This window comes from Amblyomma americanum, chromosome 2 (genome assembly GCF_052857255.1).
Source record: "Amblyomma americanum isolate KBUSLIRL-KWMA chromosome 2, ASM5285725v1, whole genome shotgun sequence".
NCBI classification, from domain to species: Eukaryota; Metazoa; Arthropoda; class Arachnida; order Ixodida; family Ixodidae; genus Amblyomma; species Amblyomma americanum.
The window spans coordinates 62,414,919-62,428,003 of record NC_135498.1 but is presented as its reverse complement, the minus strand read 5'-3'; the positions used below and the strand labels follow the sequence as shown (position 1 = coordinate 62,428,003).

The following is a 13,085-nucleotide window of genomic DNA, read 5'->3' as shown; positions in this document are numbered from 1 at the left end:
GATTTTATAGTCCACATGGAGAAAAAGGAGAACGAATACGTTGTATAAGCTGCCGATTCACAGTGGCTTGGTGATGATGAATTGTCATGGCATACGAAAATATGTGCCCAAAGCGCGCCATATCACAAAGTTTTTGCGTCAACTGAAGGTGAGGACAAAGGTCTATTTTCTAAAAATTTCACCTCAAAGAAGCCGAGCACCAGGCCGGGGCAACGATTGCGCCCATTGTTTCACCGGTGGGCACCTGGCGATGCATTGCAGATACTAGTTGCGTAACAGTGCAATGTCACTTGGTTGGAAGCAGCATATTGCAGGGCATATGAATCAGCGTTTCCCTCTTGTAGCCTTCGCAACACCGCAGCTTTATTGAAATAAGATGAAAAGGTAGATTGCTTTCTTTAAAGATTCAGTGCCTTTATTCAGTCTTCATTCAGTTGATGGTGGAGCCGTCAACCGGTCTGGCTCGAAGTCGAATTGGGAGCCTCTGTTGTTGGTCTGATATGACCAGGAGGCTGAGAAAGAAAGAAAAAACAGCACGTCAGAAGAGCTACGCGTCTCTTTATTGAGAACAAGATGTCTTTTCACGTAAACGTTCCTTGTAGTGCTATCTCTCAAAAACTGCTGCTATCTTAGCGATATTTGAATGAAATTTTCTTAAAAGCTTATGACCTTATGAGTTTTCTTGAGTCATTATTCAGCAATCTAAAGTTCTTGCCAAATCATGTCCTACGAACGACACTGCCATCTCTCCAAGGCAAGCGCTCTAAGCAAGAGCTCTTTCTCAGCCGTGCCGTAGCTCTTTGCAATTGAATGCCATTGATAGCCTCTCATTGCTGGTATAGCCTCGATAAATATTCGCCGCATTTTTTTTAAACATGGCAATAAAGTTAGGGGCATCTTACGATGTGCGAGAAACCTTGGCCAGGGGGTCCGCTGCCTCCTGGAGGGCCACGGCCTGGTGGCACATTTGAGGCTAGAAAATAAAGAGAAGCCATTTACCAGGAGATGTGATGATGTTATAAACTTTAACTATGTTTACAATATTTATTATTATATTCTCATTTCGAAGCAAAAATATAAATAATAAGCTAACATATTCGAAAGTATATTGCTGTAATATAAGAAAAAAATATGAATGTGTAGAACATTTGTACTTCTGCATTGCTGATGTGACCAATATCAATTTACGGGACCGATGGGCAGAAACATTTTGCCTAGAAATACTGACGCTAGTAGTGCATTGCAGACCTACAAATTTTGCTGCCAGCAAAGCCGAGAAATCGCGCACTAAAATCTCTGGCGCCTGACTTGAAAATGCTTTTGAAAACCGTACCCTGCGAAAGACACTTCACCTTTTTTCGAAGGACGGGAATGTCTCGCTGAATGAAAATCGCACGATAAATTTCCTAGAATAAAAATTTGTGCCACTCACCGAGAACCACACTCGCAAGTCCAAGCAGCAGCAAAAACGTTATTGCTTTCATTGCGCTCATTACTGGGGCAGCGTAGTGAAAGTGTTGTTGAAGGTGCACCTAGAGCAATGGTGGTAGCACAGAACTGACGGCGTTTTATAGCAAAACTGTTGTGAGGTGCCTTTTTATGATTCGCAAAAAGAATAGCTCAGTAAAGTAAACAGAGTTCCGCTCATGCGGATATGGCGCTGTCTCATCGGAGTGCTTGGACGCAAAAGAAAACAAGGCAAAATGAGTAGTTTTGTAATGAAAGCATTCTTTTTCATATCCTGTTGACGGCATCCAACATATCTCAGAGAGTCTTTAAAAATAATGGCGCAATATACTAAGAGTAAAAAAAAGAAGCAGAAAAAAAGGCAGCATAAAGCTGGGAAAATACCTTAGTTATGCCGTGTACTGCGTCGCAACGAAAAATGTTTCTGACAGGCGAGCGTGTAGGTACCAGCTGTGAAATAATATTTTTCGCAACTAACTTCGGCTAATAAAGCAGAGCGAAAAATCATCACTTGCCCGAACAAGCCGGATGTTTTCTGTGTTTAGAGTTTGCAAATAGAACAGCTGTCAGAATAACGGAACTGACTCAAAAATTTATGCAGCTGCAATAAGGGACCAAAAGGATAACCGACAACTGAGCGAGTTGGTGCATCATGGACGTGGTAAAAACAGCACAGCGACGACGGACACTTCCGTCTTCTTTTTTCGTACGTGTCCGTCGACGCTGCGATGTTTTTTACCACGTCCAGGAACACAAAGAATGCGAGCAGATGGAAGTATTGAATTAAAACAGACATTTCGTAATATGAGCCACATTCTGTAGCAAATGTACTTGGGCGCTTGCCTCTAAAGTTGTGCTGAGCGAGCTCGAATAGCTGACGTGGGAATGTGAAAAATTTGTTTTGCGCAGAGATCAAAAACACCGATTTTCAGCATCGGATGGTGTAAACAAAAGAGTTCAGGTGGGCTGTGATAAGCACTTTTTTTTTCGTAAGCCCACGCTTACGAAAAAATATGTTTGTTCACTTTTCAGTGTATCAAATAATCACAAGTCATAAAGCACCCTTAAACGGAATTCTCAGCAGCAACCATTGCCAATCACGGGTGCATTACTAATACGCTTTTTTGCTACTATTATTTACTAATACAAGTTACTGCAATCACTACTAAATTCATAGTTATGTAGCCGGCGCTAAGTACGCAGAAAAAGAAGTTTTTTTCAGAGCGAACTGTAAAAAGAAACCGAGGTGCATAAGGGTTTGCGATTGCTTTTATTTCTTTGTACCATCAAGGCACAGCGTTCAACGTTATGCTAAATCATCAAGGGCATTGACCAAGGATTTATCATTATCATCATCTGCTTCATTACACCTACTGCAGGAAAAAGGCTCCTCCCATATGTCTCCAACTGCCCCGTCTTATGCACGCCACGGCCAGGCTTGCTTTCTCTATGAGTTCAGTTCGTTACCCTTAACGAAACCCGGTTATCTTGCCTTCGCATTACATGCCTTTTCCAAGCCTATTTCTTCTTCATTTCGACTGGAATGTCCATAACCAGCGTTTCTTGTCTTACCGTAACACTCTGCCCCCTTCTTGTCTCTTAACGCAAAACCTATCATTTTGTAGCGATGGCAACATTACGGTATCATTTCGAGCCTTCAGCGTGGCGGCGCCCTCACCCTGTGGCTGCACCGCCACCCCGTTGCTGCGCCGCCACGCTGTCACGTGGTGCGGAGCAGCTGCCGGCGGCGCGGCGCCGTGGCTGATCACGTGGTTCGTCACGTGACCAGACACGTGGTGCGGAGAAGCTACTGCTGCTGGCGGCGCGGCGCGCCGGCGAAACCGAGCTGCAACAGCTGTGCGCATGCGCCGTGTCAAATGGGACGGAGATGAAGAAGGAACGCCCAGCGAAATGAAGCGGCGAAAGACTGACTTTGCAGTTCAACTGAGCAAGTTCCACCCGGCCAGCTGTAGCAATGGCGTCACTCCAGGTTTAACCAGAGCTTAACCACCGCCAATTTTTTCTTTCCTTAACTCCCGGCGTTGTCCTCAAATTTAGACTCGGAACAGTACTTTACTATTAGTGATGAGCCGTTGGAAGTGCTAAGGAAATACGTCTAGTCAGGGTAGGTATGAACCGCAGATCTGGATTACAATAGAGAAATAACGAGACAAAAAAATTTTGGGGGCGCTTACTTTCTGGGCTAAGGGAATCATGGGGTACTGATAGCGTTAATAGGTTAATGGAACATATATGTGGAATTGGTCATTCTGGACTTTAGATTTATAACTCCCTGAGAGTCCGCACACTTGTCTTGGGGCTATAGTACAGTGGTCAAGCAATGTGCCACCACCCTGCGATGGCAGGTGCTGCCACCTGTTAGGCTTGTGCGACCAAAGTTGCTTTTTCTGGGCAGCCTCTAGGCATCAAAATCACAGCAGCAGCCTGACTACACCCACTGCAGGGCAAAGGCCTCACCCATGACTCTCCAATTAACCCTGTCTTTGCATGCTGCGCGCACCCTTTGCCTGCAAACTTCTTAATTTCATCCCCCGACCTCATCTTCTGCCGCCCCTTGCTACGGCTGCCTTCTCTTGGAATCTACTTCGTTACCCTTAAGAACCAGCGGTTATCTTGCCTTCGCATTACATGCCCTGCCCAAGCCCATTTCTTCCTCTTTATTTCGAATAGAATGTCATTATTCCGCGTTTGTTCCCTCACATATTATGCCCACTTCTGGTCTCTTAAGGTTACACATATCATTTTTTTTTTTCTGTGGCTCACTGAGTTGTCCTCAACTTAAGTTGAACCCTTTTGGTTAGCCTCCACGTTTCTGCCCCTTAGCTTAGTACCGATAAGATACAACTTTTGCACATTTTTCTTTTGAGGGATATTGGTAAACTGCCATGCATGATTTGAGAGACCCTGTCATATGCGCTCCACCCCATTCTTATCCTTCAGGTACTTCCCTCACATGTTTCGGAACAGCTGTCACCAGCTGCCCTAAATAGACGTATTCATTTGCCACTTCCAGCACCTCACTGCCAATTTTGAACTGCTGTTTTCTTGCTAGACTGTTGAACATTACTTTGGTTTTTTGCATGTCAAATTTTAGACCCACTATCCTGTTCTAACTCATTTCTCATGCTTTACAATTCATTTCCTGAGTCCCTCAGCAACGCAATGTCGTCAGCGAATCGTACATTTTTTAGGTATTCTTCATCAACTCTTATCCCAAACTGTGCCAAATTCAGGTCTCTAGTGACCAATCATATTTTTACCCTCCGCCTGCCACGGCAATCAGTTTGCTCACAATCCGATGGGCAGGTTGTGATGAAGCCTCAATGTCGCATGTGCTAGGTAACCCACTTTGATTCTTTCTGTGGGTATTTTCCGCTCACGACGCCAAAGACGACAGATGTTCTGCAGAACCGAAGCCTTAACGCTGTCGAATTAGTAAGATTGGTGTAGAGCACATTACACCTCGTGTTATGAAGATTTTGTTGGTTATTATAACCCTTCAATTCGTTTTTCATTTTCAGCCCCATATTCTTCTCTTCTTTCTTTCTCGTTAATATATTCATTTCTATAACACTGTCACGCGACAGTGTTACAGGGTCTGTTCCCCAGAAAATGGGGTGTCGGTGTTGTCGCCGTTTTCAGCGTCGACGTCGTCGTTTTGAGCGAAAAATCACGACAGTGGCTCTGTCAGGTGGTCCCGAGAGAGCAACCTAGGAGGCAGGTGGGAAATCTAGGTGACGTGACCTTGCGGCGTCATCACAACCTGCCCACTGGATAGTGAGCAAACTGCCCACCGTAGCGGGTGGTAGTTAAATGAATAATTTTTCGCTCGGGTCTCGCATGGCCCACAGCCGGGAGCATCTGCCTTAGTAGGAGAGCGGCACATAGCTTAACCGCCGCACCAATACGGAAAAAGGAGTATGATGATTCCCATAAATCTATGAATAAAAAGTAATGAATGATCTTCTGCAAACATAGGGAATTAATACACTACGCTATTTCATCATAGATTCGAACCGTAGCTTAAGTTCCGCCGCTAATTTTTTTCTTCTATTCTTCACTTTTGTGCGGGTGGTTTGGCTTTGATCGACTTGAATTTTGGTGAAATATACAACTTGCTGCAGTGACATGATGTCTAAGAGGGACCCCAAAAACAGCTTTCGCCATGATTACAATCTTTCAGAACAATAAAAAAGGGCAGGTAATCTGCTTTGGTAATGTTTTGAAGCCTATCGCAGCTATGGTCCCTTTAGAATATTATTACTGTATTATTACAAACGCAGTACCTTGGTTCAGTAAAATATATGTAATCATTGTTTAATAGAAACATGTCTTGAAACTGCCACTTGGAGCTTGTGTGTAAAAAATTTTGTAGAACTGCTTGCTTTGTGTGGAGTTATGGATAAAAGTTTGCGGGGTGTGGGTTTGCGGAAATAAATCTTCTTTGGGCGGCTACGGAAGCTGCGTCAATGAAAACTATTTATGTATGAGCAGACATAAGGTCTCCATGCTTCGAACGAGTATCAGCTGCGTGGATAATGTTATAGAAAGAAAACCACGAATCCCAATCTTGCGAACTTTTATATTTAACTGTACATTGCAAAACCTGTGACAATCCTTACAGATCGTAAGCACATTCTTCATGCGCCGGCTTCATGTTGTTGAGGCTGCTGTATTTGATTTTTATTCTAGTGTTTTGTTTGTATTGTTTGTTTGGCTGGTTTTTTGTACTCCAGTGTTTGTTCCAATGTACAGGCTGCTACGAGAACCTAGCTTGGTTCCCGAGGCAGGCGAGGTTTTTTACAAAAAGATGTTTTTAATATTTATTTTCTTTTTTGGAAATACTCTTGGGCCACAATATTATTGGGAGTAATGGGGTTCCAATACTTTCTAGAACACATGAAATATACGTTCAGTGACGCCCAGGGCTAGTTGAAAGAGTTACACAATCTAATTGACTGAACTGCAGAAGTATGCACTGTACACAATAAGTCAACGCTGTTCATGCCCGCAATCGAAGCGGCCAGGCTGATCCAGTCACAAGACGTACCCAAGACAAAAAATAAAATCAAAGTTTTTTGTTTTACTTAAGCAAGGCAACTCTCTAAACATATAGCGTCCATATGCATTGCAAAAAGGGTTTTAAATGAGGTTCTGGCTCAACATGATATGACTGAATATTTTATGAAATATTGACAGTCGTGACCTGTTGCTGCGTGTGCTGCGATTCAGAAAAACATATTCTGCCTTCATAGTGGCGACAATGAAAACGGTTTGAAAGAGATGGCAAACTGGACTGCACTTTTCTGAGCTACATCTGGCTGGCGAATTCAGGATACGGGTGCGGGTTCCAGATGGCAGCAGTGAATTTTAGGTGTGGTTGTTTTAGAATTATTTAGACAAGTTTATACATTATGAAGCATTAGAAAAGATAGGTCTTGCGTAGCCTAGCATCTGAACACCTCTATGAGTAATAGAATAAGTTTTCAAACGCCGAGTAAATTTGTTAGTGATATCCACTCCCAAAATTTTTTAAAATCGCACTTATTACTGAGAAATGTTTTAAATTTCGTATGAATTAAGTCTTGTTGCTTGAAGAACTTAACACTGACCTTGCTTTACTTTTGATATTCGAAGTTACAATAGTAGTTACGCCAAGAAACAAAACTCTTATTATCTAAATGTGAGGATTTAAAGTACCAATAACAGTTTATTTCAAGTTACAGTACACAATATTCAGAAACAGGTTGATCTCCGAAGAACCTCCGTTTGCTTGTTTATTGATTTGTTTATATCAGGTGCTCGAAGGGCGCTTGAGCGCACTACTTGGGGGAGTGAGCGATTTATCAAACAGAAACAGTACAGAGAAGCAAAGGAACACAAACTGCTTGAAATATGAGAAAGCAGACTGTCATTAAAAAAGTACACGTAACAAACGTACTGATGATACAGCCATTATAGAAGAGTTGTGGTTACCAGCTGTGATGAAGTGCCGGCGCTTAAAAAGAAACCACAATATTCCTTTTAGACTGTTATCATCGAGGTTAAGATGACGATGTTTTTAAAGGCGCAGCTTATGACATGCCTCGTCGAATGCTTTCTAAAATATAGAGAAACACAATGCACTTGTGGTCGCCTATTTTGTATGGCTTGCACGTAATGTGTCACAGATATATAAGAATTATATTTTGCGTAAGTAGTGTCTTCAATGCTCTGGGCTGTTGAAAATGAGATGGATTCAAGAAAATTATGGAGATTCGTATACAGAAATATTTCGTAACTTTTGCAAGAAATACTCTTGAGAAATATGGGGAAGTAATTATGAGTTGTTTGCTCCTTTCAAAACTTGCCTAATCGTCCATCTAAAAAAAAGCACGGCTGAATCTAAAGACTACGTAAAACTGCTTAGTGAAGATGGTTCAGCAGCTCATATTAGTACTATTCACAAATCATCATGGTACCCCCAACAGCAGCCATAGTAGATAGACGATAATTTTCACAGCATCAACTGAATAGGCAAGATTCATTTGATTTGGTATATGTGGTTTAACGCTTCAAAGCGAGTGAGGCAATGATGGACGCCGCAGGGTAAACGTCTAGATGGTAACGATCCCCCTGAGGTGTTTTAACCTGCGCTGCCATGCGTACGGTATACGGGCCTCTAGGTTATCGCCTTTATCGAATTGAGACTGCCGAAGTCGGGATTGAAACGACGTCTTCCGGGTCAGAAGACGAGCGCCATAACGACTGAGCGACCGCTGTGGCACAATAATGATCGTAGGCATGCACATGAAGGCATACCTATGGTATAAAGCTAAGCATGCGCTCCTGCGGTACAGCTTCTTGTAATCTGGTCAGGTATTTCATTTAAGGTAAAGGCAAAAATTGCGTACAAGGGTTTCTCCAAAAGAAAGAAATCAAGTACAGGTGGAGCTTTACTTGCGTTCAAATTAACAATTTTTCAATGTGCGGCAACACTTCCAAAGTAATCTAAGAACAATGGCCTGCCTAGGCTAGTAGGAGCCAAGAAGAAGCGCATTTTTTACGTCCATGCACATTACAGAGAATCTGACAGGGATTGGAAACCACCACCATGTTCTGACTTGCACGTGTTGCGTAAGTGACGCAAGTTGGTGTTTACAACGTTGAAAAAGAAAGGCACAGTTGTTCAAAACATGACTTTACTTTTGTGAGCGTCACTGACGTCCCTCACGCCATTTAGGATTTTGAATAAATATTGTGTAGGCCCTGAGCCGTATATTCGCACCTTCACCTAGAGATAATGTGACTGCGGCTTCTTTAACTTGCACGAGCTTCGAAAGCAAGGCAGAGAACAAGAGTTACCGCAAAGAATATGCGCATAATCAAATTAATTGAAGTAGTTGGTAAACCTCTTAAGTATCAAGGAAAAATACATCAGTGTGCTTGCTTACCAAAAAGCCTTACGGTGACGCTAGTCTTGAAGGGATCACCTTTAACGTACATACATAACAAGGAAATTGCTCGAGAATGAACAGCGATTTCAGCTATCCGCGTTACTGTGATATTAAGATGGAAACTGTTTTCAGGCTCTCCGTAATTAGTGCATCGTACTATCTCAGGCACATCTCTGTACTATGTTTATGTACCAATTATGAACCTTGGAACAGCATTTAGTCACCAGACCAAGCATTGCTTGGCAGTAAACATAGAGGCTGAATGAGCTACGGTAAATAGCTTTTTTTCAAAAAAACAAGCAACAAAAAGCACAATGCTGTCAGATACACGAAGATAAATTACCTGTCGATAAAGCGGCTTTTGAGTTCGAAAATAAGACATGTTTCTCAAAATTATATATAGCCTTAAAAACCACAATGAGAAGCGATGGTTATGATGCTAAGTTGATTTAAATGGCGCAAGGCTAGCTTTGACCATTCAGCTCCATGGGTCAAGGTGTATTTTCGTCTGTTCTAGGCGGGGTCAGATTCTGGCCAGAGGGCGCAATGGCACAAGGTGTGTTTTCGTCTACTGATGGTTGTGTCGGACCCATTTTACAAGCTTTTCACACCCCAGAAGCCAACAACAGATCAGGGGTAAACTAGTACCCATTTGCAGCCTGTAGGTACCAGAATCATTGGGGATCGAACCCCACCCCTGCCGCATACGAGGCCGATGCTCCAGCGACTAGACCGCGGGTGCAGTTACCATAGGAAGTGTAAAGACGCATCTCGATGACTTTGGTGGACGTCTACAGGATTATAAATGTTACTGTCACCTCAGGTCCAGAGGCAGCAATAAAGCCGAATTAATGTGAACTTCGCCAAGCGATCTGTAAAGAGGTGAACCAGAAAACGTGTTCATTGCTTCGAAGCGATGACATTGAGGGTTCAAAAGGACAGAGGAACTCTTTCTGGCAGCCTATTTTCTGCAACGCCGGAAGCAGTGCAGGCCCTGTTAAAACAGAACTGACAAACAGAACTGACACGTCCGGAACATCTATTTTGCGTGCTTTTTTTTTTTTAAAGGTCTGTCAGCTGCGAAAAATGGAGGCTGAACAGGATCCTGCCATACTATGGTCCTACTGTTTATTTTGTTCTCAGCAAAAGCAGTAACTTACAAAAACGTGGGGCGATGTTCAGGGGTTCCAACCAAGCCGTAGAAAAATAGAGTGCAAAATAACGATTTTTTTTACGTTATTTCGCCATTTTATCTTTTTGCTTATGTACATGCAGTTCACAGAAGACAAAAAGTTCCATAAATTATATCTTTGCAGCGTCCTCATTCAGTCATATTTCCTTCTTGACGACATGTTTGGTAGGATGCGGCGCGGGCGGAGAACGTATGTTTCGCTTTGCACAAAGTTATGCCCTCTCTAGCATGCCTACATGCGGCCGCTAGCAGGTTTTTTCGGGCAGAAGTCAAACAACGCATCCAAGTTTCTGGGAAGTCATACAAAATAAAAACGGAAATACAGAAACTGGGGTAGACCGGTTTGCTTATCAACTGTAGGAGTACACGTATTTACTTACTGCGATTTTTTCCAATAGTACGTCATTTGATTGTCTTGCAATATATAGAGATTTGGCATTTTAAAAAATGTGCTCAAGGATCCACATCCCCGGTAGGACGCCTAATGCAGGACTTGTGTAGAGGTGGTACATTGCCTACTTCGTCGAAAAAGCTGTAGAGGATCGAAATAGACGCATAAGTCCTAAGCCAAGGCCCTTTTTTCCTTAATTACGAAAAACACGCGACTAATCCTGCTTATGGGCCCGCATAGTTTGGAACCGTTACTCTCGTTTATGCGGCGAAAAGTCAAGTCGAGTTTAATATCCCAAAAACAGGAAGGCTGGATTTCATGGGGAACAGAAGAGACATACCAAACAAAGAGGATGGTCTGCACTCAAACACTTGGGCAAACGCAGGCAGCATGTTTAGGTGTTGCATGTTCCTTGGAACGTTCCTCTAAACTAATGTGTATTAAACATGTAAAAAAGTGCGCTTGATCGAAAGCGCTTGCTGTTAACATATTATCGGTACGAAAAGTATTTCCACGGATTGTGAACCGCTTAGAAGGCCACTTTGAAAAATCCCACTACAGCAGAACAGTATTCGAAGATAAAGCGCTCTGTCACTGACACTGAGGTCTACATCAGTGTAAGCGACTGGGAGCCTTAGAGCGCCAAAGTACAGGGTTTTTTAAGTACAAAGCGATTAACAGGAAAAAGGCAGCGTGCGTTATTCGATGGGTAATGTTTTCTTATAGCACGGCGTTCAATACAAGCGATATTTTGGTTATTGTAAATCGCAGCACAAAGGATCTCATTTTCAAATCACTCTACACGAATAGCAGAAGGCTGACCAGGGAATAAAGCAACAAAATTCTCTCAAAAGTACTGGCGCTTAAATTTGTACTCGGAACCTGGGTTCAGTTTTTTCATATCTCGTAGTTCAACTGTGCACGATGTAGTGTCATACCGGTGTTAGTCTAGCTGTTCTAAATTTACGCAGGGTCAGAAGAACTTTCGTCCTCATTTTCAAAAAAATTGTCACAAGGAGCGCAGTAACTGCTACATTATACAGGTAAAAACTAAACCATGTGGCCCGAAGTCTTTTGACCAAGCATCTAGATGTGGCGGCAGAAGTTTGAGAATTGCTCTTATGGAGGAAAAACGCTAAGGCGCCCGTGTGCCGTGCGATGTCAGTGCACGTTAAAGATCCCCAGGTGGTCGAAATTATTCCGGAGCCCTCCACTACGGCCCCTCTTCTTCCTTTCTTCTTTCACTCCCTCCTTTATCCCTTCCCTTACGGCGCGGTTCAGGTGTCCAACGATTTAAGACACAGATAATGCGCCATTTCCTTTCCCCCAAAATCAATTATTATTATTATTAAGTCAGAAAAAAGCCTTCTATCCTCGCGGGCACGCGGCGCAGCGTGCCGGTAAAGTGTCCACTGGACTGGACAGGCAGAGATGGGCACAGGATCATCCTTCAGTTCTCGGACACTGACATAAACTTGCAAGAAACAAGAGACTAGAATTGAAGTCAGACTTTGGATGCCGCGATGAGCACATATGTGGCTGCTATGGACCATGCTTTAGGAGATGCAATGAGTGTATCTTGTAAAATTCAGCGCAAGAAATGGACGAGAACGAAGGAAGAGGGCACAGAAAAGCGTTGCCTCACCACTGAATCTTTATTAGGAAGCTACACAATATACTGGAAGAAAAACAAAAAAGACAAAGAATGTGATACCAGGTTAGGAAGTCAACGTCGGGAAAACTGGCCGCTGTTTAAGTGCCCACTTGTTGAAGTGTAGGAATTCTTTGAAGCCAGCAGGGCTAGAATATTGACCAAAACACTGAACAAATTGTAAGTTCCAACCGAAGTCTTCCATATTTTCAAACTGGGTGACAGCTGTGTAAGCGACACATCAATATCTTCATCCAAGAGTGAAATTTCCTACCTGGAATCAGTTATGTGATCAGCCTGGCTTGCTCGTTTTGCTCTATTCATTGTGACTTGCTTTTATCACCCTGTATCACAATAATTTTTTGACCTTTTTCGTTTTTCTTTCTATCTATTCTGTAGCCTTTCTAATAAAGATTCAGTTGTGACATAGCGCTCATGTGTGTCTTCTCTTGTAGTGCCCCTTTGTTGCGCTGAATTTTGCGAGATGCGTCCTCTCCAACTCGCCTAGATCAGCATAATCATGTAATGAGTGTTCTTCAGTAGATTGCTTAAAATCGGAAACGCATATATAATTTGCTTTTTCGAGCTTATGCTCCGAAATTGGGCAGTATTGGAAATGAACGCGAAACTAAGGAGCGAATAGGAGTGCGAACATATAATTGAGAGGAATTTGATTAAAGGAGGTTGACTAACGGTGTGGTTTGTCCTCGCTTATTGAAAGGGCACTTAAAGGGACTGCCAATAAAATTTCAGTACGCCTGGGAGGGTGACGGTCGACGTTTCATGAATATCCGCCGGTTAAAACATTTTCAAATGCATTTTGTAGATGTTGAGGTATCTGCAGTGAAAATTTCAATTTCAGCGTTTTCGTGGCTTTCCTCTTTCCTCTCGACTCTTTTTGCACTCTGAAGGGTCGAGGCTCCTGAT

At 42.8% G+C, this 13,085-nt stretch overlaps 1 long non-coding RNA gene across 1 annotated transcript; it reads right to left on the bottom strand.

The window, feature by feature from the left end:
• Window positions 1-393: 393 nt before the first annotated feature.
• LOC144118618 (uncharacterized) lies at window positions 394-1,558 on the bottom strand. The gene is made up of 3 exons (XR_013312074.1): window positions 1,433-1,558; window positions 903-973; window positions 394-512 (listed from the first exon to the last, which is right to left on the bottom strand). It is a non-coding gene; the product is annotated as an uncharacterized LOC144118618 (long non-coding RNA).
• Between the last annotated feature and the right edge of the window lie 11,527 nt (window positions 1,559-13,085).